General features: G+C 36.3%; 1 pseudogene; it reads right to left on the bottom strand.

Annotated features, from left to right (window-relative positions):
* Positions 1-329: 329 nt before the first annotated feature.
* Positions 330-25,585, bottom strand: part of LOC115931729 (zinc finger protein 85-like) — a 37,048-nt pseudogene continuing 11,792 nt past the window's right edge.

Genomic DNA, 25,585 nt, shown 5'->3' with positions numbered 1-25,585 from the left:
TTAGCAGAGTTTCCATCCATTATGCATCATCTTATGTTTTGTAAGGCTTAAGGACCAGTTAAAAACTTTCCCACATTTATCACAAGCATAGGGTTTCTCTTCAGTGTGAAGTCGCTTATGGTTAATAAGGGTTGAGGACTGGTAAAAAGCTTCCTACATGCTTCAGTATGAATTCTTTTATGTTTACCAAGGGCTGAGGATTCACAAAAGCCTTTGCCACATTCTTCACATTTGTATAGGGTTTTTCTTTAGCATGAATTCTTAAGTAAAGGCTGAGAATACACCAAAGCGTTTCCCGACTTTTCACATTTGTAGGGTTTCTCTGCGGTATGAATTGCCTTATGCGTAATAAGGATTGAGGACCAGTTAAAGGCTTTGCCATATTCTTCCCATGTGTAGGGTTGCTATCCAGTATGAATTCTCTTATGTCTAGTAAGGTTTCAGAAATAGTTAAGAGATTTTCCACATTCTTCACATGTGTAAACCTTCTCTCCAGTATGAATTATCTTATGTATACTAAGGTTTGATGGCTGGTTAAAAGCTTTGCCACATTCTTCACATTTGAAGGGTTTTTATTCACTATGAATTCTCTTATGTGTAGTAAGGGATGAAGAGTCACAAAAGCCTTTGCCACATTCTTCACATTTGTAGGGTTTCTCTCCACTATGAATCTCTTATGTGTAGTAAGGGATGAGGAGTCACAAAAGCCTTTGCCACATTCCTCGCATTTGAAGGGTTTCTCTCCACTATGAATTCTCTTATGTGTGGTAAGGGATGAGGAGTCACAAAAGCCTTGGCCACACTCTTCACATTTGAAAGGTTTCTTTCCAGTATGAATTCTCTTATGTTTAGTAAGGGTTGATGACTGCTTAAAAGCTTTCCCACATTCTTCACATTTGTAGGGTTTCTCTCTAGTATGAATTCCCTTATGTTCTGTAAGGCTTGATAGGTGGTTAAAAACTTTGCCACATTCTTCACATTTGTAGGGTTTTTTCCCACTATGAACTCCCTTATGTGGAGTAAGGGATGAGGAGTTGCAAAAGCCTTTGCCACATTCTTCACATTTGTAGGGTTTTTCTACACTATGAATTCTCTTATGTGTAGTAAGGGGTGAGGAGTCACAAAAGCCTTTGCCACATTCTTCACATTTGAAGGGTTTCTCTGCACTATGAATTCTCTTATGTTTGGTAAGGGTTGATGACTGTTTAAAAGCTTTCCCACATTCTTCACATTTGTAGGGTTTCTCTCCAGTATGAATTGTCTTATGTTTAGTAAGGGTTGATAGCTGGTTGAAAGCTTTCCCACATTCTTCACATTTGAAGGGTTTCTCTCCAGTATGAATTCTCTTATGGTTATTAAAGATTGAGGAGTGATTAAAAGCTTTGCCACATTCTTCACATTTGTAGGGTTTATCTCCACTATGAATTCTCTTATGTTTAGTAACGGTTGATGGGTGGTTAAAAGCTTTTCCACATTCTTCACATTTGTAGGGTTTTTTTTCCACTATGGATTATCTTATGGTTCCTAAGGATTGAAGAGTGATTAAAAGCTTTTCCACATTCTTCACATTTGTAGGGTTTCTCTCCATTGTGAATTCTCTTGTGTACAGTAAGTTTATAAAACTGATTAAAAGCTTTGCAACATTCTTCACATTTGAAGGGTTTCACTCCATTATGAATTCTATCATGTGTGGTAAGGTTTGAAAACTAGTTAAAAGCTTTGCCACATTCTTCACATTTGAAGTATTTCTCTCCACTATGAATTCTCTTATGTGTAGTAAGGTTTGAAAACTGGTTAAAAGCTTTGCCACATTCTTCACATTTGAAGGGTTTGTCTCCACTATGAATTCTCTTGTTTAGTAAGGTTTGATGACTGGTTAAAAGCTTTGCCACATGCTTCACATTTGTAGGGTTTCTCTCCAGTATGAATTATTTTACGTATAGTAAGGTTTGATGACTGGTTAAAAGCTTTGCCACATTCTTCACATTTGTAGGGTTTCTGTCCACTATGAATTCTCTTATGTTGTGTAAGGGTTGAGAAGAAACAAAAGCCTTTGCCACATTCTTCACATTTGAAGTGTTTCTCCCCAGTATGAATTTTCTTATGGGTTGTAAGGTGTGAGGACTGGTTAAAAGCTTTGCCACCTTCTTCACATTTGTAGGGTTTCTCTCCAGTACGAATGTTCTTATGTGTAGTAAGCTGTGAGGATCAGTTAAAGGCTTTGCCACATTCTTCACATTTGCATGGTTTCTCTCCTGTATGAATTATCTCATGTGTAGTAAGGTATGAGGACCAGTTAAAGGCTTTGCCACATTCTTCACATTTGTAGGAATTCACTCTAGGATGAATTCTTTTATGTTGAATTAGATGTAAAAACAGGCAAAATGATTTGTCACATTTGTTACATTTAAAAGGTTTCTTTTCAGTATGTCTTATCTTACATCTATTTGAATTTGAAAATTTATAAAAGACTTTGACATATTTATAACATAGAAATGTTTTGCTCTGGGTAGCTGTCAAACATTTGTTAAGTTTCTCATAAACTCTTTGGTGCATTTTACAATCATCCACACTTTTACACACTTTTCTTAGCGGTAAATTCTCATCTCCACATTTTCCATATCTTCTCGGTATCACTTTTTGAAATGAATTTTTTATGTTCTGCTCTGGCCAAAGGTCTTGGGCAAAATAAGAACACGTAACTGAAAAAAATAAAAATTACAAATTACTCCACTTGCTACACTAAGATTTGTATACTTTATATATCTAAACTATAAAATTATACAAACTACACAAGCAAGATGGCACAGAAAAGTACCACAGACTCTAATTCCTTCATAGACATATAAATTCAACAAAAACACACTGAAGAAAATACATTTGTGAAAGATTTATAAATGAGTTACTTGTGTGCAGTACCCCAGGAGAGCACAATGCAGAGAGTCACAAAGAAGGAAAAGCCTGTAACATTTACCCAACAAGGCTCTTCCTGCTCCCCAAACATAATATAGTGCCTTTAGAAGTAAATTGTCAACTCCTGTTTTTTTTTTCCAAAAAAAAAAAAAACAGAATAGTGACACACACATTTCTATTTGTGGCTTTTCACACACTGGTTTCTGTCTCCCATGGCATTAATTACTTAAGGAAGTGGTGGCTAATATGGTTTGGTTCTGCATCCCCACTTATACCTCATTTTGAATTGCAGCTGCCATAATTCTCATGATTTGTGGGAGAAACCTGGTGGGAGATAATTGAATTATGGGGCCGGGTATTTCCTGTGGTGTTCTTCTGGTAATTAACAAGTCTCACAAAATGTGACAGTTTTTATAAAGGAGAGTTCCTCCGCACATGCCCTCTCTCTGTCTGCCACCATGTAAGATGTCATTTTGATTTTCCTTTATTTCCTAGCACGATTGTGAGGCCTCACCACTTATGTGGAACAGTGAGTCCATGGAAGCTTTTTTCTTTATAAATTACCCAGTTTTGGGTATGTCTTTATTAGCAGCATGAGAACAGACAACTACAGTGGTATTCTTTAGAATGACAGTTTGAGTCTGCTAAGACCAAAGGTAAATGCTACAGCAGTAGACAGACTGCAGTACCACAGAGAGAAAACACATGTAGAAAATGATGACTGGCCATTAAGAAGAAACACTAATAAATTTATTTAACTAAACAATGAACACAAAATTTCAGACAAGATACATTCTAGGAACATGTTTGAGAGATTCCCATAATCTCTAGCTAAAACAATTGGTTTCAGGCTATGGCAGAAAATAAGCTACATTATAAAGACTGTGACAGATAGCTCTTTTAAAATGTCCAAATCTCAAAGATTACAATGCATACAAAATATTACAGCAACACAGCCCCATATAAAAAGTATAAAATGTTCAGAAAGCAATCATAAAATATGAAGATGCATAAATTAATTTTAAAATTTTTAAATAAATTGAATAGTGAGTGAAATAGGAAAACAGACAATTATAAAAATGGAATAACAAAAGCATTAAAATATCAAAAAATTGTACAGGCAACAAATACAAAAAGAAATAATAACTAAAAATCCTAGAAGAGGACAGGTGTGGTGGCTCACGCCTGTAATCTCAGCACTTTGGAAGGCTGGGGCAGGCAGATCATGAGGATAGGAGTTTGAGACCAGCCTGACCAACATGGTGAAATCCCGTCTCAACTAAAACTACAAAAATTAGTTAGGCATGGTGATGTGCGCCTGTAATCCCAGCCACACAGGACGCTGAGAAAGGAGAATTGCTTGAACCCGGGAAGCGGAGGTTGCAGTGAGCCAAGATTGTGCCACTCCACTCCAGCCTGGACGACAGAGTGAGATTCTGTCAAAAAAAAAAAAAAATCCTAGAAGAAAAAAATGATGTAAAAATGTAGAAGCTCAACAAACAAACTAGGATATGCATAAAGATATTTATAACAAACATATATATGAACACAATTTCAAAAGTCACAGACAAAAGAAAATCTTGGGGGCTACAAGAGAAAAGTGATGTGTCATTTACAAGCATAGTCTTATGAGATAACCAGTGAACTTGCCAACAAAAAATTTGCAGGCTAGAAGGGAACTGTGTGTTAATAGTCTAAATCCTGAAAAAAATATCTGTCAAGTGAGAATAATACCAACAACAAAACTGTTCTACCAAATAAAAAGAATAAATCTTCCAAAATAACCAAATTCTGAAAGTATATTGGCACTGCATGTGTCCTACATATCAAAGATGATAAAAAGAGTTCCTTTCACTGAAAAAAAAAGATGCAAGAAACAACACCTAATTATATGAAAACACATCGTTCTGAGAAAGACATGTACATACACAAAAATAGAAATCCATAACACTATCATAAAGGTGCAAAAAACATTTTAAATTATTGTTTAAAATTTTAAAGATAAAAGCATAGAAATTTTTATAAACATCTGTTAATGAATTTACAACATAAAGTGATATAATTAGCAACATAAATAACAAGTGAGAGCAAATGTAACGAGGAGGAATATTTGTTTGCAACTGACGTTAATTTTTTACAAGATTAAAGTATATTGTTGTATCTTTTAGAGGTTGTATGTAATCCCCAAGGTACCACAAAGAAAATATCTGTATAGATACACAAAAGAAAATAAGAAAGTAAAAGCATATTAATACAGAAATTAAAAAGACACAAAGAAAGACCAGAAAGAGAGGAAATGAAGAACAAAGATACAAGAATCAAATAAAAGAATTAATAAAATAGCATTAGTCTTTCTATTTAATTATATATATACACACACACACATATATATAACTTTCCAATCAAGAGACATACTTTCAATAAAGAGATTTATACAACATATTTTAAAAACAAAGACCCAACTTGCCTTTCTACAAGTCATTTCAGATTTAATGGCAGAAAAAAAAAAAACAAACAAACCTCAGAACGGCAAAATAGAAGTAGATGTTCCATGCAAATATTAAAAAAAAAATGGTAGAACAGCTCAAAATATTATACAAGCTATATCATAAGTCAAAAACTATCATATTTTATAAAACTTACTTGAAGTCCAAACTCCAAAGATATAAAGAAAGATATTAAGTAATAATAGATTCATTCACTGGGAACCTATGACAAATTTTTATGTACATTTGTGTGTGTGCATATCTCACATTAAGGTTCAAAGTATATAAAGCAAATATTGACAAAACTAAAGAATCACAGAGCATATACTAGTAGGATACTTTAATACCACATATTCTATAATAAAAATGAAACAAGACACAATGTTAGTAAAGAAACAGAGGACTTGAAGGCAGTATAAAACAACTATTCCTAACAGAGGTGTAGAGAACACTCCTCAACAGCATCAGGATACACTCATCTCAATACCTCCTACAACATTCTCCTTGATAGACCACTTCTTAGGCCAAAAAAGAAGTCTTAACAAAATTTTTAAAACTGATTTTAAAAAATTACTATCATCAAAATAGAATGAGAGTATAAAACCATAAAAAACTGAAAAATTCAGAAATATATAGAAATTAAACAACAAACTTTTTAACATGCTGTTGCTGAAAGGCTGAAATAATTAACATTATGAAGATGTCCATACTGCTCAATGTAATTGACAAATTTAATGCAATGCTTTTGGAATTTCACATGGCATTCCTGAAGTAATGCAAATTTCTGTCACCAAAATCATTCAGTAGATATAATTTGAAAATACTGGAATATCATTTGGTTTTCAAACACCAGAAAATATTCTAACTATAAAGATAAATTTTAATGACATTATGCAAACAGAAATGAGCCAGCCACAAAAAGACAGAGATTCCATAAAATACATAAAGTAGCCACTCTCTCAGAAACAGAAAACAGAGTGGTGTTTGAAAAGTGCCAAGAAATGAGAAAAATTCATGTTGCGTAATATGTATTGAGATTTGGCTTTGCAAGATAAAAACATTCTAGCAATATGTAGCACAATAATGTCAATGTAACATGATCAAAATGAATATTTAATAATATTGTATTATAAATTCTGTTTTGTGTTTCTGACAAGTAAAAATGAACAATACCTAGAACAGATTCAGATATGCGATAGTTTTAAAATTATCTTCAAATCTAAGATTTTCTCCCGGTCAGGAGCAGAGGCTCACACCTATAATTACAGCATACTGGGAGGCCCAGGTGGGTGGATCACGAGGTCAGGAGATCAAGACCGTCCTGGCCAGCATGGTGAAACTCCATCTCTACTAAAATACAAAGAATTAGCCGGGCGTGGTGGTGCACACCTGTAGTTCCAGCTACTCTGGAGGTTGAGGCAGTGGAATCACTTGAACCCAGGAGGCAGAGGTTACAGCGAGCTGAGATTGCACCACTGCACTCCAGCCTGACGATAGAGCAAGAGTCCGTCTAAAAAAAAAAAAAAAAAAAAAAAAAGATTTTCTCCTACACAAAAATAATACAGATTCACAGATAGGTGTTGAAATTAGAAAAAGTTTCATGACTACTCACTTAGGGTTAAATAGTCATCCACAATAAACCTACGCAACAAATATACTAGTCATAAAATAACAGAGGGATAGTATTTATCCAGGCAAAAAAAAAGAGATAATTATATTGGCAATAGACATATAGCTGATACATATTTGATTTTGCTCCATACTGTCTTAAATTATAAAGAGTTAAATATTGTCATATACAATTATAAACTAATCAAACCACAATTAACCAGTGTGAGGTGGCATACCCTAAAATACATGACACAAAAACATAACTGTCAAACAAAATTATAAATGGAATGTAAAACTGATTGGACACCATCAAGTGGATCAATATATTCACAAAAGGAATCTTAGAAGACTATAGGGAAAAAGTAATACAGAGGTTACTTGGAGATAAAAATGTCAAACAACTTTCCAAATTTTGATGTAATAAAAAAAAATTCTTAGCACTAATTCTTGATTCTAAATTATTTTACTTCAAAAAGAAGATACAAGTAAATACTGTCCAAAATCAAAGGTAAGGGTACCATACTCCTACAAAACATGCTACATGGTGGACAGGCACAGTGGCTCATGCCTGTAATCCTACAGCTTTAGGTGACCACAGCAGTGAGATCACTTGAGACCAGGAGTTCAAGATCAGCCTTAGCAACACAGCGAAAATGCATATAAAAAAAGAAATGATAAAATGAGTCAATTTGCTGAAAAATAAAATGATAATGAACAATATTATAAAACCGCATACAAATTTAAAGCTGTCTACTAAGTGTAAATATAAAGACATATAGAATTCTTTACTATCATAATGATGGTGCATAAAACTCTTAAGGTTGTATAGAATATGATAAAATATAAATCTGTTACTAGGTACACAGTAAAAATAATTTTCATTATCAATAACACACTGGAAAATGAAGAAGTATAGTTTTTGTGTTCAACTGAAGTTGTTATGAGATTAAAATACATTATTTTAACTTTAAGATGTGTTATGTAATCTCCATATTTTAAGATTACAAAATATTCATAAAAAATATGCAAAACAATATTAAAGAATCAAAACCACTGCAAAATTAAAATAAAAATTAAGGCGGCAAAACAGGAAATGAGAAAACATATCTACAAAAAATACTTAAATCAGTGCTAATAAAACTGCTAACAGTGACTCCATGTTTTAAGCAATTATTTAAAATATAAATTAACTAAACCACTTAATAAAAATAAATGTAATCTCAGGACTTTGGGAGTATGACATGGACTGAACATTTGATTCCAGGAGTTTAAGACTAGCCTGAGCAACAAGAAAAAATCCTGTCTCTACAAAAAATACCAAAACAAAACAAAAAAACTGGCTATGTGTGATGGCATATACTTATAACCCAGCTACTTGAGAGACTGAAATGAGAGGATCATAAAAGTTTCAGAGATTGAGGCTGCAGTGAGCCACGATCACACCACTGCAAACCAGTCTGGCTGACAGACTGATACCCTATCTCAAAAATAAATGAACAAATAAATAGATAAATGAAATTATAAAAAGAAATAGGAATAAAATGCCTGAGTGTTTTAAAAAATGCATACAATATGGTGCCTACAAGAGACTTATTTTAGCATTGAGTCAAACAGGCTGAAAGTAGCAGTGGAAAAAAATTTATATTTCATGCTAATAGTAAGTACAATTTGTTTAGGTGGTCATAATTATATTAGACATTATATACTTTGACTCAAGTACTAGCATGAGACAAAGACTTATATAACGGTAAAAATGGGTCAAGTTACCAGGAATCTATAACTATTATATTTATCTATCTATATATAACATCAGGTCTTTAAAATATATTAAGCAAATGTTAAGAAAAAACTACATAGGAACATAATAATTGTAGACATCAAGATCGCATTTTCAATAATAAGTAGAACATTCAGATGAAAATTCAGTAAGAAAACAGAAAACTTAGACATTATAGACTGCATTAATTACTTTGCATATAGCGGAATATCTGAAAGTGGATCATTTATAAAGAAAAAAGGTTTATTTGGCTGCCAAATAAGCAGACTGTACAAGAAGTGTGTGCCAGCATCGGCTTCTGGTGAGGGTCTCAGGAAGCTTACAATCATGCTGGCAGGCCACGAATAACTAGACATATCACATAAGAGACAGAGCAAGTGTGAGTGAAGTAGTCATGTTCTTTTAAGGAAACAACTCTCACTTGAATCAATGAAGTGTAAACTTATAGATTACCAAAAGTATGGTGTCAAGCCATTCATGAGGAAATTACCCCTATGACCATGACCCAAATACCTCCCACCAGGTTCCACATCCAACACTGAGGATTATAATGCAGCACGAAGTCTGGAGAACATGGACACCCCTACCATATCATAGACCACCTAGGCTTAACAGACAAGTATAAAACTTTCCAGTCAAAAGCAAGAGAATAAATAATATTCTTATTTGCACCTGGTATATTCTGTTAGGACACATAACAAGTCTTACAAAATTTAAGAATACTGGTTAAGTGCAGTGGCTCATGCCTATAATCCAACACTTTGGGAGACCTACGTGAAAGGATCACTTGGGGCCAGAAGTTTTAGACCAGCCTGGGTAAGCTAGTGAGACCCTGTCACTACACATAATCAAAAAATTAGCCAGGCATGGTAGTGCATGTCTGTAGTCCCAGCTACTTGGGAGACTGAGGTGGGAAGGATCACTTGAGCCCAGGAGGTTGAGGCTGCAGTGAGCCAAAATCATACCACTGCACTCTGACCTGGGCAACAGAGTAAGATGTGTCTCAAAACAACAACAACAACAAATAAACTTAAGACTGTATTAGTCTGTTTTTACACTGCTGATGAAGACCTACCAGGAACACAGAATGAAAAAAAGGTTTAATTGGACTTACAGTTCCGCATGGCTGGAAAGGCCTCAGAATCATGGCAGGAGATGAAAGGTACTTCCTACATGGTGGTGGCAAGAGAAAATGAGGAAGATGCAAAAGCAGAAACTCCTGATAAAACCATCAGATCTTGTGAGAATTAATCACTACCACAAGAACAGTACAAGAGAAACTGCCCATGATTAAAATTATCTCCCACCAGGTACTACCCACTACATGTGGAAATTATGGGAGTATAATTCAAGATGAGATTTGGGTGGGGACAGAGAGCCAAACCATATATCAAAGACCAAAATAATACACGTGTGTTTTCTGACTAAAACTGAATGAAACTAGGAATTAATAGCAAAAGTAAAACTGACAAATCAAAAAACATATGAAATTAAAACACACTCTTCAACATATTCTTGCTCGAGTCAAAAACTTAAATTTTTTAAAGATGTTAATGCAACCTACAGTGATACACAAATTCAGTATAATCCCTATAAATATCCCAATAGCAGCTTTTTACAAGAATATTGGTTGAAATTTTAAAATTTGATTATGAACTACAGCCAAACACCCACGAAAAAGAACAAAGAGGCATTATACTTCCTGATTTCAAAACATATTAAAAGCTACAATAACAAAAACAATGTGGTACTGACACAAAGACAGATAAACAGGTGAAAGAACAGAATAGAGATCACAGAAATAAACCTTTCTGTATATGATCAAATAATCTTCCACTATGTTGCCATGACCACACAATAAAGATAAATAACATTTTATCAAATTTGATTAATAATTTGATTTTATAGTCAAAATATAATGTTGAAAACTGGAAACCTACATTGATAAAATAAAGTTGGATCATTTTCTTGAGCCATATAAAAACAATAGTTTAAATAAAATACTTAGACACAATAAAGTAATAAATATCTTAGAAACAAAATAAGGGAAAGACATGATATTGCTCTTGGCACTATTTTCTTAGATATGACATTAAATGCTTGAGCAACAAAGAAAATAACAGAAACATTTAACTACAATACACTTCTAATATTTCTGTACATCAAAGAAAACATTCAATAGAGTGATGATGCCTTTTAGTAAATGGGTGAAAATATTAACAAATCACATGTGATAGGAATTAATATTCAGAATATATAAACAACTCAACATTTAAAAATAGAGTTGAATAATTAGATTTAGAAATGGACACATAACTGAACTAAACTTTAGAAAGAAGCATTTGAAAGGACACACAAAATTACTACTTTGTAGAGAAATGCATAAAAATTATAATGAAAACCAAAATCACCTCACACCAATTAGAATGGCCATTACAAAACTTTTAAAAGAAGCAAATCCATTGATGATGCAATGTAAATGAAACCCATGCTGATTGTTGGTGGCAAACAAAAATACAGCCATCACTGTAAAATGTTATGTTCCTCAAATAATTAAATATGGAAGTATCATCAAATACAGCAATCTCAATTATGAATCTATATCCAAAGTATGCAACTCAGGACCTGGAAAATACATATTTGACCATCTATGTTTATTGTACCAGTATTCACAAAAGCCAAAAGGCTGAAGCAACTCAAATTTCTTTCACTTACAAACACATAAAAAAATGTAACATACACATACAGTGGAATATTATTTAGCCTTAAAAAAATCTTGTCACATTTTAAGATAAATCTTAAGAATATTATATTACCTAAAATAAGCCAGTAACAAAACAATGAATACTATATGATACCACTTATATGAGATATGCTAAGCAGTCACATTCATAAAAACAAAGTGGAAGAATGTTTCTCAAGGGCTGAAGAGAGGGGAAAGTGGGCAGTTGTTACTTAGTGGGTACTGAGTTTCAGTTTTACAAATGTAAAATCTCTTTTTTGCATAACAATGTGCATATACTTAACATGCCTGAAGTGCAGAGTTTTTTTTTTTTTTCTTAAGATAGGGTAAGGCTGGGCACGGTGGCTCACGCCTGTAATCCCAGCACTTTGGGAGGTTGAGGCGGGTGGATCACCTGAGGTCAGGAGTTCAAGACCAGCCTGGCCAACATGGTGAAACCTGGTCTCTACTAAAAATACAAAATTAGCCAGGCGTGGTGGCACATGTCTCTAATCCCAGCTACTTGGGATGCTGAGGCAGGAGAATCACTTGATTCCAGGAGGCGGAGGTTGTGGTGAGCCGAGATCATACCATTGCACTCCATCCTAGGCAACAAGAGTGAAACTGTGCCTCAAAAAAAAAAAAAAAAAAACCCAACAAAAAAACCAGGGTATTACTCTGGCATCCAAGATGAAGTGTAGTGGCACAATTATGGCTCACTGTAGCCTAAACTCCCAGGCTCAGGTAATCCAGCCCCATCAATCTCCCAAGTTGCTGGGACCACAGGGGCACACTATCATGCGTGGCTCTTTTTAAAATTTTTTTGTAGAGAGCGGGTCTTTATATGTTCGCCAAGCTTGTCTCAATCTTTTCAGCTCAAGCACTTAGATCAAATACTTTGAAAGTATTAAAGCTATGATGCCTTTTAGTTCATGGCTATCACTCTAGTGGAATGGTCAGCATAGGGAAGTGTGGTTTTATATAGCTCATAGTAGGCCATTGCCTCTGGAAGGAAAACATAAAGCGACACCAGTACCTACCTAAGGTCACAGACGTCTGACACTGTAAGATTAGATCCCAAAGGGGACACCCCAGGGGTTCCTCTGGACCTCAACATCTCTGAAGGGGACATCCCTGGCAGAAATTCTGAGGTCTAGTACTAAACCCTCCCTAGAATTTTCTCTCACATTTGCCATACTGTTTGGCCCCCAACATTGTATGGAATCTGGAGTTTACTATTGAATGGGAAAGTGGAATGGCATTGCAAAAATACAGGCTGTTGTGCTCTGGTTCTAAGCAGGGGGCCTGGTTAACATGTGATGCTCTCCTTTGGTGCTGTTTGGCCCCAGTGTTCTTTGGAGTCTGCAGAGGTTGGGCCTTTAAAAATTGAACTGCCATGGAAACTGTTTTACCCAAAAATTTGGTTCACAGCCTTTATTGGATTATCTACTGGGGCAAACAAAATAAAACCAGTGAGCTTGTATTGCTATGTCACGGCTAGGGTTCTAAGCTATTAGATCTTCATTTGTGTGTATATATGTCTAGATGTGTTTGTTTGTACATATTGTTACATGTTGTGTCTACCAAATTAGCTTGTAAGTAAGAGCGCTCAAGTAGTAAGTATAAGTAAATTTCAAATACGTGTGACTTAAGTATAACTTAATAAGCTAGCTTTAAAATTATTGGTAAAAATAGAAATGTCTTCAAAATGTAGATGTATGTTCTAAATTATGCAAGTCAGAAACTAGGTTGGTTAAATGCTTTAAAGTCATGAACTGCTTCTTTGGCTTTTTAAAGTTGTTCGACTTTCCTGCTTTACAGGTTTTTAAGGGCTGGGGACATATGCCATGCCCCTAGCTAGGCGGAAACAGACCTGATCTGCACCTAAGTACATAGCTAAAATAACTTACCAAGTATTTCACCAAAATTAATCATTGCTAACAGTTGCCATTTTAACATGTAATTGAGAATACTGAAAACAGATTTACATGCAAGGTGCATAAGGAAGTGAAATATGTCTTTAGTAAAATGATATAAGGCATGAAAATGAAAATTTTTGCCTAGTTTAGAGGGTTAAAGGATTGTTTTAAATAAGATACAACTAAAGGTTCAAATAAGTTATAGAAAGTTTGTAAAAACTGTAAAGAGAATCTGTATGTGAACATATTGACTAAATTCAAAAGGGTATTGTTTGGTCTTTCCATAAATTGAACATTGGAATAAAAGCACAACAAGGGTGTGTTGAGGCACTGACCTACCCTTTAACACAAATATGTAAAGGGTTATAAAACATTTTCAAGAATCACACCTCATGATCAAACTGGTCAAGATTGGATAAAATTATCTATAAGGTTTAATTTAAACAGTTGAGGTTGACAATAATAGCCTAATGCAAGCGTGAAATTTGGCTTTCTCGCTCCTGAAAAAGATTTTTCTTTGACTTTTGAATAAACTCTAAAAAAGAAGGGAAGGACAAGAAACACACTGTTTGAAAAACTAGGTCTTCCCTCTTGACGAGTAAAGGTTTCTGCTTTACAAAAAAACAAAAACAAAAACAAAAACAAACAAACAAACAAAAAAACACACACAACACTTTGAGTTATTTAAACAGATGACTTATGGTAACCTGAACTTCTATTAAGTGTTTTGAGCCCTTAGAGCTTCAAAATTCTCTCTTCTAATCCCTAGTTTTTGATGCTACAGAGGGCCCCTGGGACATCCAAGGGAGAGGTAAACACGATAATTTGACATGTTTACTTACATAGGATTGATCAAGTGGTGTTTGATTTTCAGGTTATATTTTAGTGAAAAATGTTAATGTGTGTTCCAAAAGTTGTATGGAATTTCTAGAGTTCTGATGTCTGAGTTTGTGTTATCAATCATAATTAAAGTTATGTGTTAGGTTATTATAAATCACAAAGGTGACTAAATTTCTTTTGTCAATCATGTCTTTCACTGTGACTATCCTAGGACATTCTAACATTCACAGATAATTGTTGTTTTGATCCTCCTCAAAGAATGGATTATCACCCTTGAGTGCAGGTTTCTGATAACTTTGCAGACTTCGAACAGGAGTTGACTGGGTGAACTGAATAGAAGACTAATCCTTTCTGACTTTTTGCTTGGAGCATTGCTGATCCTTATGTTTTGTTTTTCAAAATCAAGGAAGCTTTTGAGTTATTTGTACCGTTTGACAATTGTGGAAGTGAACCAACCAAAGATCTCTGACTATAGCTCAAAATATATAAGCGATGGGCTGTCAGACTTCAAACGGTATACAAATACAGCCTCAGTAGATAGATCTCTTTTACTGGAAACCCTTGGATAGGCCTCTGAGAAAGAACTATTGTTTTCCCAGAACAACACCACATGTCAGCATTAAGCAGTTAAGAATGGTCATTGTCCCTAACGCCCCTATTCTAACAACAGTTAGCTGTACCTCTTCAGAGGGGGGATTGATGGAGTAGCTGCTGCCATTATGCTGGCTGCAGCAGAGAGGCGCAGCTGGGGTTCCACACTCCATGGAGCTGGTGAGATTCCGCCCCTTCTGAGTAGGGCAGGAACTCCTTGGTTGCTGCTGAAGACTCAGGCTTTCTGCTCTACAAAGCAAACAGGAACCCTGCCCTCCTGGGTGGGGCAGCAGCCACCCAAGCTATGGCTGTGGATCTGATCCTCCTTGTGCTTGTGGTGGTGGTGGTGGTTGGGGGAACAGGGTCAGGCAGGAAAAGGCAATATCTGCCCTCCTAGGTGCAGCTGCAGCCGCCTGACCCATGGCTGCAGACCTGGGCCTCCTGCTCCACAAGGACAAGCAAGAGCTCTGCCCTTTTCAAGTTGGTGGGGTTGGAGCTCCCCGGGTGCAGCTGCAGCCGCCCTCTCAGGCAGAAGACTGGACTTCTCTAATGCCTACATCCGTGGGGTCCTGGGAAGACCCTCCCCATTTCTGCTGGCTTGGAGGTGTCTGCTCCTGCTGCATGGCCTCTCTTCTCTCCCAGCACCCATGCACTTGGAGCTCAGAGCAGGGTTGGAGCCAAACCCTGGGGACATATAAATGGCAGTAGGAAGAAGACAGATTCCTTGGCAGAAGAGAGTGAGTCCCTTGCAGGGCCCAACATTCAGGGGCCCGCGGACCAGAGTGGGGACTTCTGGTGCCTCCTCCAGGCCTGACCAGGGCCACCCAATAGACAAACTGGAATGCACTTTCTCCTCTCTGCAGTCCAGAAAAGCCCCAGAATCAGCCAGAGAGGGCAGAGGACACAGAAACAATGGGATGACCAGCGCAGAGAGGAGCTACCTTCTCTGCTGGCAGCTTCAGAGACCTGCAGAGACCTCAGAATGATCTGTCTGCACAGAGAAGCCACCCCCTCCAGGGCCTCCTCTCTGCTGAGAGCTGAACACTCGATGGGATGACCTGCCTACAGAAAGGAGCTACCCACTGTGGGTCTCCTCTGAGCTGTTCTAACACTAAATAAAGATCCTCTTTGTTTTCTTCCCCCTTCACTTGTCTGCATACCTTATTCTTCCTGGATGCACGACAAGAACTCGGGCAAAGGTGCCACTGGCCACAGAGGTTTCCAGGAAGAAAACTGACACCTCAAAGATTCCATAACACTAATTATCTCATTTACTTCAGGCATAACATGTAAACTCTAGTTCTAGATCCCTGAGGGATTGCCACACTGACTTCCACAATGGTTGAACTAGTTTACAGTCCCACCAACAGTGCAAAAGTGTTCCTATTTCTCCACATCCTCTCCATGTAAACTCTAACATATTGTCCTAAATGTCTAAATATAATGTTGCAGACACATTTGAAATAGGAAACAGAAAGTAGAAATGTACAGAGATAGTGACATCAGTAAGATGGAAAAATAAAAGGTGCTCTATTGTCTTATTCCCCCACAGCAAGAAAATTTGTCACCTCTGTTCCTGGCTAATGACCAGGAAATGGTCCATCCAACTTGGTCTCACTGAGAATTGTGAACTTACTCTGTAACCATCCCAAACTCCTCCCAGCCACCGTCTGGGAGAGCTCCTGCCCTTCCAGAGGCCTGGAGGAAGATACAAATTAATAGCCATGCAGGCAGGCCTGCAAACCTTGGCCTTTACTATGATCACTCAAGCAGTTCAATGACTCAGTTTCAGCTTCCCGGACCACAGTTCATGGCGAGTTAGGCCTACATAGAAACCCACACAGTGACCTAGGAAAATCCTCTTTGCTATTCTGTGAAAGTCATACTCATCCACATCCTGATACAAGGCCCACCATATGCAGAGCCAACTGCAGAAACCCCATTTAGTGTCTGTTCTAAAGATCAAAGTCATGAAGGATATTCAGTCTGTCTAAAAGTAAAACGGAAATTATAACTACCCAAGCTCCTTGTAACAAGCCAACTAAAGGTGGACCCTAGTGTAGACTCGTAAGTCTTGTGACAAACCAAACTATAATCCTTCTCCACTACAAATCCAGAGAGCATCCCATCACCCTGGGGGCCCAACAACAACAAAAAATCTTTACCTTCTGAAACCAGTTTATAAAAACTTGGAGAGGTGTTTGCTCCTTCAAATTCACAGACACCAATGCAAAACTATATTGTGTCCATTGTCAATGCTTCTATTTTAAGATAGCACTGAAAGTATGTGGCAGAATAAGTAGTCAAAAAGTTTTCAAAAGCCATTGAGATTGAAAACAAATAAGTAAAAAGTTGCTGTTTCTAGATCATATGATCTTATGAATAAAAAACTATAAACAGTATATTAAAACCCATCTAAACTAATAAATATACTGAGTAGATTAGAAAAATAAAATTAAATTACAAGTATAAGTTATGGTTCCATACACTTTAAACAAACTCTTTGATATAACAGAAAAACACTCTATTTGGAAGAGCATTAAAATAATAAATTTCTGATAACAAATTCAACCAGATGTAAAAAGTCTTCACAATGAAAGATATAAGATATCAATGAAAGAAATTAAAGCCACAAATAAATTTGAAATTTTTTATTTCTATGGATTCAAAGATTAATTTTTTTTTTTTTTTTTTTTGAGACGGAGTCCTGCTCTGTTGCCCAGGCTGGAGTGCAGTGGCGTGATCTCCGCTCACTGCAAGCTCCCTTTTTGTATTTTTAGTACAGATGGGGTTTCACCGTGTCAGCCAGAATGGTCTCGATCTCCTGACCTCGTGATCCACCCACCTCAGCCTCCCAAAGTGCTGGGATTACAGGCGTGAGCCACCGCGCCTGGCCAAGGATAAATATTTGTAAATTGCCGTATTATCCAAAGTAATCTATAAATTTAATAAACATCAAAATTTCACTGGTATTTTTCTCACAGTAATGAAAAATATGATTCTAAAATTTACATGAAACTACAATAAACTTTGAATAACCAAAGCAATCTTAAGGACAAAGAACAGAGCAGAAGGACATCATACTTTATAATTTCAAACTGTATTTCAAGAGTATAGTAATAAAAACTGGATGGACTGTGTAGAAAAATGAACAAAAAAATGGAACATAAACCACTACTCACCTGTTTCAGACATGATGCTAAAAGAGAATATAAATAGTTTCACATAGAGGTTTCTCAAAATTATGCAGTTATTTGTGTGTCCCCCAAATCAATGGAAAAGCAGTCAGATTTGGCAGTCTCTTATACTTCATGGAGAGGACTTTGGTTCTCATTGTAAACTTGAAGAAAGATCACCAAAGAGAAAGTCGAATCTTTAGAAAATTTAAAGACATAAGACAGAAGGTGTCCCTATGTGACAGTAAAATAAAAAAATCCTCAGGCATCCCAGAAATTCTTTCCTTTGGAACACAGCTTCGCAAATCACATTTTAAGGACTGACTTTCTCTTTGACTTTTGGACCTCTCTTCTGTTGCATTCATTCTCACATACCTAGGGGTTTGGCTACAGTCTCATGTCTCTTCATATTCCAAGGCTGTTTTCCTTGCTCCAGATAGGTGATCACATCTGGCTTAGAGAAAGCAATACCTATCTTATTAAAAATAAATAACATGAATACTGCTCATATTCTTCAATTCTCAAGCTAGTAATTTGCTCAGTAAAGATGATGTAATAGAATATTCTAGTAAATTAATCCCAAAATAGTAATTTATAACAGAAATTTCTAAATCTTTAGAAAATATTTTAAATTTGTATGTTCTTAATTTCACTACCCAGTACTACTGAATCAAAAACTGGTGGTGGAAGGCCGGGGGCAGTGGCTCACACCTGTAATCCCAGCACTATTGGAGGCTGAGGCAGGCAGATCACCTAAGGTCAAGAGTTAGAGACCAGCCTGGGAAAAATGGTGAAATCCCATCTCTACTAAAAATATAAAAAAAGTAGCTGGGTGTTGTGGTGTGCATCTGTAATCCCAGCTACTTCGGAGGCTAAAGCAGGAGAATTGCTTGAACCCAGGAGGTAGAGACTGGAGTGAGACAAGCTTGCACCACTGCACTCCAGCATGGGGACAGCGCAAGATTCCGTCTCAAAAAAATAAAAAAAACAAAAAAATACAAAAAAAAAAACTGGTGGATTTTAAGGTGTAGCAAACAATATTTTATGCCACAAACCTTCTGGCATTACCAATAATCTAGAGTGAAAAACACAGATCAGCTCAGGAATGTGGAAAATTCAGATCAAGATGAAACGTCTTGAAGATACTCCTCTCTACACAGACAAATCCTCCAAATCCCCAAAATTTATTTCAAAACAGGAATCTGTAACTCATTTATATAAAGGAAAAACTACCAAAAAAAATCTACAAAAAATAAATAAATAAAATAAAACCTTTGGAATATATTATGAAATGTGTATTGAAGTTATTCTCACCGAGAAAGACCAGGTTTCTGTAGTTGTCTAACATCACATCTCTATATAAATTCTGTTGTGCAGTGTCCAGGCATTGCCACTCTTTCAGAGAAAATTCTATGGCCACATCCATAAATGTCAATGGTCCCTGAAAACACACACATATACATATTTACCAAGCGGCCATGGGCAGAATTTTTAATTTGACTTAAGATGAAATGAGAGAGTAAAGAGAAGTGCTTCTAACTTACGAGTGAATGAAATTCATAAAATAATTCTCAACACAGAAATATTTACTAATATATTCTTTAACTCTGTGTAAAGAGAGTGGCATAATCCACAACATCAGTGTATATATAATAGTTTTCTGGATTATAACATATAAAATTCAGGGCATAAACACAAACATACATTTTTGAGTGCTGTATTTACATCACACAAAATGAGCTGTGTATATTTTTTAGATGGAAAAGACATGTTGAGTTAGAAGGCACCTCTCAAATTTCAATGCATATAATGAACTGGAGATCTTGTCTTGCAGATTATTTTTTTCAGAAGATTTGGAATAAAGTCTGAGTTTCTGAATTTCTAACAAGTTCACCAGTAATGTAACTGCTTTTGGCCTAATAAGAATATTTCGTCAAACATCCAGTAAATGAAAGAACCTGTGTTTTTCCATTTTTCTGGCCCATAAACACAAGTAAAGAAATTTCTGCAAATTGGCCATGTAATCCTAATTAGAAGCCTAGGCTGATAACCACTTAGTTAAGAATTACCTCGCATGTTTGAATGACCTTATAAATCTCTTGATAATTTTGGCCCCCCTCTAGGTAATGTGATTCCGAAGGTTTGCAAATGGTCCATAAATGTGTGTTTTAAACAAGTCCACTGCCAATGCTGATGGTACTCCCCCTGGGCTCATCATTAGATTAGTTAGAGAAAGCAGGCACAGCACAGAATCCCTTACACTCAGCACTCTTGTCACAACACAAATAATTTTGGTACAAATGAAGACAACCAATCTCCATCCTACAGTATCATATTCTTTGCTGGCTCTTTAAAGTTTACAGAGAAAATAGGAGGCAGCAGTGTCTGAATAAGTCTGCATTTGGAAAACAACCTGTACACATAAACTAATGCAATGTTTATGAAGCAAGTACTATGTGATCAAGAGTATGTTACAGAGAACTGTGTTGGGAATAATATATTATGTAATTTAATCCTTAAAGCACCCCGGAGTTGGTACTAAGTGTCTAATAATTCTCATTATTAAGATAAAGGGCCCACCATTTTTATTTACTTTTCTGTTTCTCAGTCATTGGTTGTTAAAAAATGTATAGAGTAAAAGCTAAATATAGACAGATGAGAGGGATACAGAAAGGAAGAGGTTAATGTAGTTCAGTGAAATTTTTATTGTATTTATATTTGCTTTCTTGTGACTTGTGGAGCAACTACTGGATCTGAATGAATAGAAAACAAGTTGCTAAATGGAATGTCTCTGCAAGCACTGGTTTTAATGGAAACTTTAAAAATTAAGACCTTAAAATACATAGTTGATTTTTTCCATTTATCTCCTTCTGGGTTTCAGGAAATTGTGCATAACAGCTCTAGAAAGGATTCAACACCCAAAACTCTGATTTTTCATAATCAGTTCTGTGAGGCAAGACTCCATGGTGGGGCCAGACCTAAATGAAGCCCCCAAATAAGGTGAATCTGAACAGAACTGGGTCAGGGAGAGGACCCTATGTAGAATTCTGCTCTCTATGACTCCAGGGTTATTTTCAGTTCTGTTTTTCCTAAGTTTACCTAAGAGAAACTTAAATGCCAGAGTTTGTGTAATTTTAATCTTTTTTGGCCACTGTCCTGTCAATTTTATAATATAAACTAATACGTAATTTAAACAAATCTCTTAAGGTTTTCTAGGGTAATTTTAGTAGAAGATAAATATGTATTCTTAGCAAGGTAATAGAAATACAAATAGTAATAACAACTCTTCTGTCCCTAAATATCTCTTAAGATGATGATATCAGAAGTCACAAAAACATAAAGTTGCCCAAGCAAAGCCTAAGGATTTTTGTACACATCTAGTCATTGTACCAACCATATGATGCTTAATTCAACAATTTATCTAGTTGCTAGTCTAGACTAAAAGTTCCTGGATGGTAAGAACCATGACTGCTTCAACTAGTTTTTGAATGGCCATAAAAAATTTAAAAAATTACTTTATCTGTTTGAGTCTCTAGACCTCGTTTTTCACCCAAGTGCCAGGAAACTGGAGAAACTCTCATCTGGCTACCAACCAAAGACATATTTTGTATGAAGGGAGGAACAAACACAGGCTGACTCATTTCTCTTACACTGAGACTTGGCAGAATTAACTGCCAGAATTCTGTCCTTTTTTTCCCCCAAATCTCAAGACCTACATTCAGAATATGGACCTGCAGGTTTAGGTCCTGGATTGTTGGAATAGCAATAGATGTTACCTGCACCTTTGTGGGCATAAAGAGGAAATTTGTGGGCATTTTAGCAAGAGGAGGAAGGGGAAAGTGGAGAATTTCATGTCTACATGTCATTACTCTCATTGGGTTTTTGGGCCCCATGGTCTGTGAATTAGTTTCAGGTCTGAAAACACAAGAGTCACTGAAAAAGGTAAAATGATTGATTGCTGCCCTGTGAAGTTTGTAAAAATCTGATCTAGCCTCTCTACAAGTGACTGTACAAGACTATAAACAGCAAATAGGCAGAGACACAATTCTGCCTGCATATTTAGGGAACAGCATGCACTTTGCAGCACAATTATGAGTTTGCTGGAAAGCTGAGGGGGAAAGTCCTTGCTAGAGTAAAGCTTAGTTGGCACCTTATACATTTATATCATGTCTAGTAATTCTAGACAGTGTTTGGGAACTATAATTAAGAGAAAAATTCCCTTCAGCCCTAGAGAAACTCCACGATAATAGAAAAGAGAAAAAACTGTTTTATCACACAATTAGACTAGAACGTGACATATATAAAAGTTAATCTGCTTCAGAGATTGCAGACAGAAAAACAGTCACCATAATTAGTCCACAGGTAGAAGAACGTATAGCACCATGTCACACATAGCTCATTCTAAATTCACCTGGTAATTCAGGTGGCCATCATGTATGCTAATTTGTTATATTCAATGACAAAATAAACTTTTCATATCTTCATGACAGAAGGCAACTTTGCAACTTGAAGCCAGGTGCCCGCTGAAGGTAGGCTCTCACTCTCTGACATGAATGGTTAAATAGGGTGCTACCTTTTTGGCTATTTACATTTTAAAGCAACGGCTCTCTACTCCCTGAGCACTAGGCTATAGCCCACTCCTGGTGGCTAGTGTCCTCTCTTGACTCCTACCATCCAACACACAGGCACAGCTCACAGCACAGAGCTTACAGCTGGCAGCTCACATCTTATGTGAACCTCAGCTGCCAAAGCAGCACTCCAGTGCCACATTAGAGAGTGAAGCCTGAGCTGCAGGAGGAGAGCCTGCAGGCCTCCCAGGTAGAACTGTAGCTTCAAAATAATGGGAATAGGAGCGGTGTTTCAGCCTCAGTTTCTATTTATAATGGTGTCATAGAAAAAAATACTGCTGGATTTCTAACATGAGTCCAGATAGAGACAGATCCAAGAGCTCTCACTGTGACCACCCACCTCATTCACAGACGCCATCAATACTAACATGGCTTGTGAAAGACACCCAAAGCATTAAAGAGAAAAACAGCTTTCAGTCTAAGCAAGATTACATTGAAAAAAAAAGTTAAAAGCATCTTAAGAAAAAACTCAGATTACATGTAAGATTAAGTCAGCCAGAAAATATTTTCCTAAAAGGAATTTCTCTCTAAACACCCAAAGTGTACAGCTACTCTCAGCATGAGAAACATAAGCACTATGAAGAAACAGGTCAAATTCTCAGCAGAATTTTGTAAGTTTCTCTTTTATCTCTGGTGCTCTCTCATCTCCTGCCATTGAATGGGGGGGTCTATATTGGAATACATCTGACAATTTCCACCAGCACTTTTTGATGAAGAATTGGAATTTGACTTTATTCATATAGTAGAATATATTTGAGCTGGGAACACAGCTAAGTGAAGAGCTATTATAATGTTTGAGTGGCCACATCACTTATGTTTATTTGTCCTGTAATAGCGGCATTCAAATTTAGTGAAATAAAAGACACTAAATTTATGCTTACCTATAGTTATTCCTATTGGATAAATTAATAAGCATGTCAGACTAACATCTTCTGTAACAATTTGGTAGTAAATTTACTCTGGATACTAGATATAAATATCTAAGTATAAATAATTTTAATGTAGTAGTCATAATGTATGTAGGATTTTAAAAAATTGTCTGTAACCATAACTCAATTAAGACAATTTATATTTCAAAAGTATTAATAACAATATTAAAATAACTGTAAGAAATGCATTCAGGCCAGGTACGGTGGCTCACATCTGTAATCCCAGCACTTTGGGAGGCTGAGACGGGTGGATCACCTGAGGTCAGGTGTTCAAGACCAGCCTGGCCAACATGGTGAGACCCTGTCTTTACTAAAAATACAAAAAATTAGCCGAGCGTGGTGGCAGGCACCTGTAATCCCAGCTACTCAGAAAGCTGAGGCAGGAGAATCGCTTGAACTTGGGAGGTGAAGGTTGCAGTGAGGTAAGATCTCGCTATTGCACTCCAGCCTGGGAAACAAGAGCGAAACTCCATCTCAAAAAAAAAAAAAAAAAAGTATTCAAAGTAAATATTGTGACCTTATATTCATACTTTGTCAAAAATACTGTTTAATTTATATAAATAAATGTTGTCTACAAACACTACACATAACTATGCTAATTGTTATGAAGTAATAAACAGAAGCCAAAGTACACTGTTCAGTTTATATACTGAACTGCTTTTGCTTTTGCAGTGTACATACTTCAGCCCGCAAATATTCAATAATTACCTTGGATAATCAGTTTCCATCAAATAAACTTAGTATCTTTTAGTCTTTATCATTCTACAATGCTAAATTTAATCTTATCTCTGTGCTCAACTTTTTTGTGCTCTTACAATGAGCTTTAATCTAAACAAATCTGTGTCTACTTTAAAAGACTAAAAACATGAAACATGGGCTAGGTACGGTGACTCACGCCTGTAATCCCAGCACTTTGGGAGGTCAAGGCGGGAGGATCACAAGGTCAGGAGTTTGAGACCAGCCTGGCCAAGATGGTGAAACCCCATCTCTACTAAAAATACAAAAATTAGCCAGGTGTGGTGGTGCACACCTGTAATCCCAGCTACTCAGGATGCTGAGACAGGAGAATCACTTGAACCTGGGAGGCAGAGGTTGCAGTGAGCCGAGATTGCACCATTGCACTCCAGCCTGGGCAACAGAGTGAGACTCTATTTCAAAAAAAGAAAAGAAAAGAAAAGAAAAGAAACATAAACCTTTGCCAAAGCAAAAATAAAGAGCAATGAATCTGAGGTCCTAAATGAATACAATCTTGAGTCAGTAAGAATGAAAAAAGGTTTATTTAGCTGTTACAATTATTTACACATAGTTTTTAAAAAGCACAGAAAAAACCTACATATAATCTAAATGCTTTAAGGGAGATAAACAAAATATACTCCCTGATTTTCAGGTAGGAGAATAAAGTCACTTATTTCTCATTTATATTTTCTCCTAAAGCAGCCACATCTCTGGACATGTTTTTGAACTCTTGGACATCTGAATTTTAGTAGACACTGGATTCACGCATCTAAGGAGTAACCATGGGCACATGGTGCACTTGGAAGAATGTTTATGGGGTAAAAAGCTGAAGAGGAAAAGTGTTATATAAAGTCCATGGGTGCATATGAATAAAGCAAGTCCTCAGAGTCCTATAAAGAGGCTTAGATTCTGACACAATAACAGTGGCAGACTACAACACCCCACAGACACTATTAGACATATTATTGAGGCAGAAAATTCACAAAGATATTAGAACCTAAACTCAACACTTGACCAAATAGTCCAAATAGACATCTACAAAACTCTCCACCTAAAAACAAGATAATATACACTCTTCTCATTACCATGTGGCACATACTCTAAAATTGACCACACAATCAGAAATGAAACAATCCTCAGCAAATTCAAAAATCCCAAAATCATACTAATCACACACACAGACTATAGCTTGATAAAAATATAATTCAATTAAAAAAAACTCACTTGGGCTGGGCATGGAGTCTCACGCCTACAATCC

The sequence above is a fragment of the Gorilla gorilla genome, chromosome 18, assembly GCF_029281585.2.
Source record: "Gorilla gorilla gorilla isolate KB3781 chromosome 18, NHGRI_mGorGor1-v2.1_pri, whole genome shotgun sequence".
NCBI lineage: Eukaryota > Metazoa > Chordata > Mammalia > Primates > Hominidae > Gorilla > Gorilla gorilla.
Note: the sequence above shows the minus strand (reverse complement) of the source record. Positions and strands in the feature narration are given on the sequence as shown.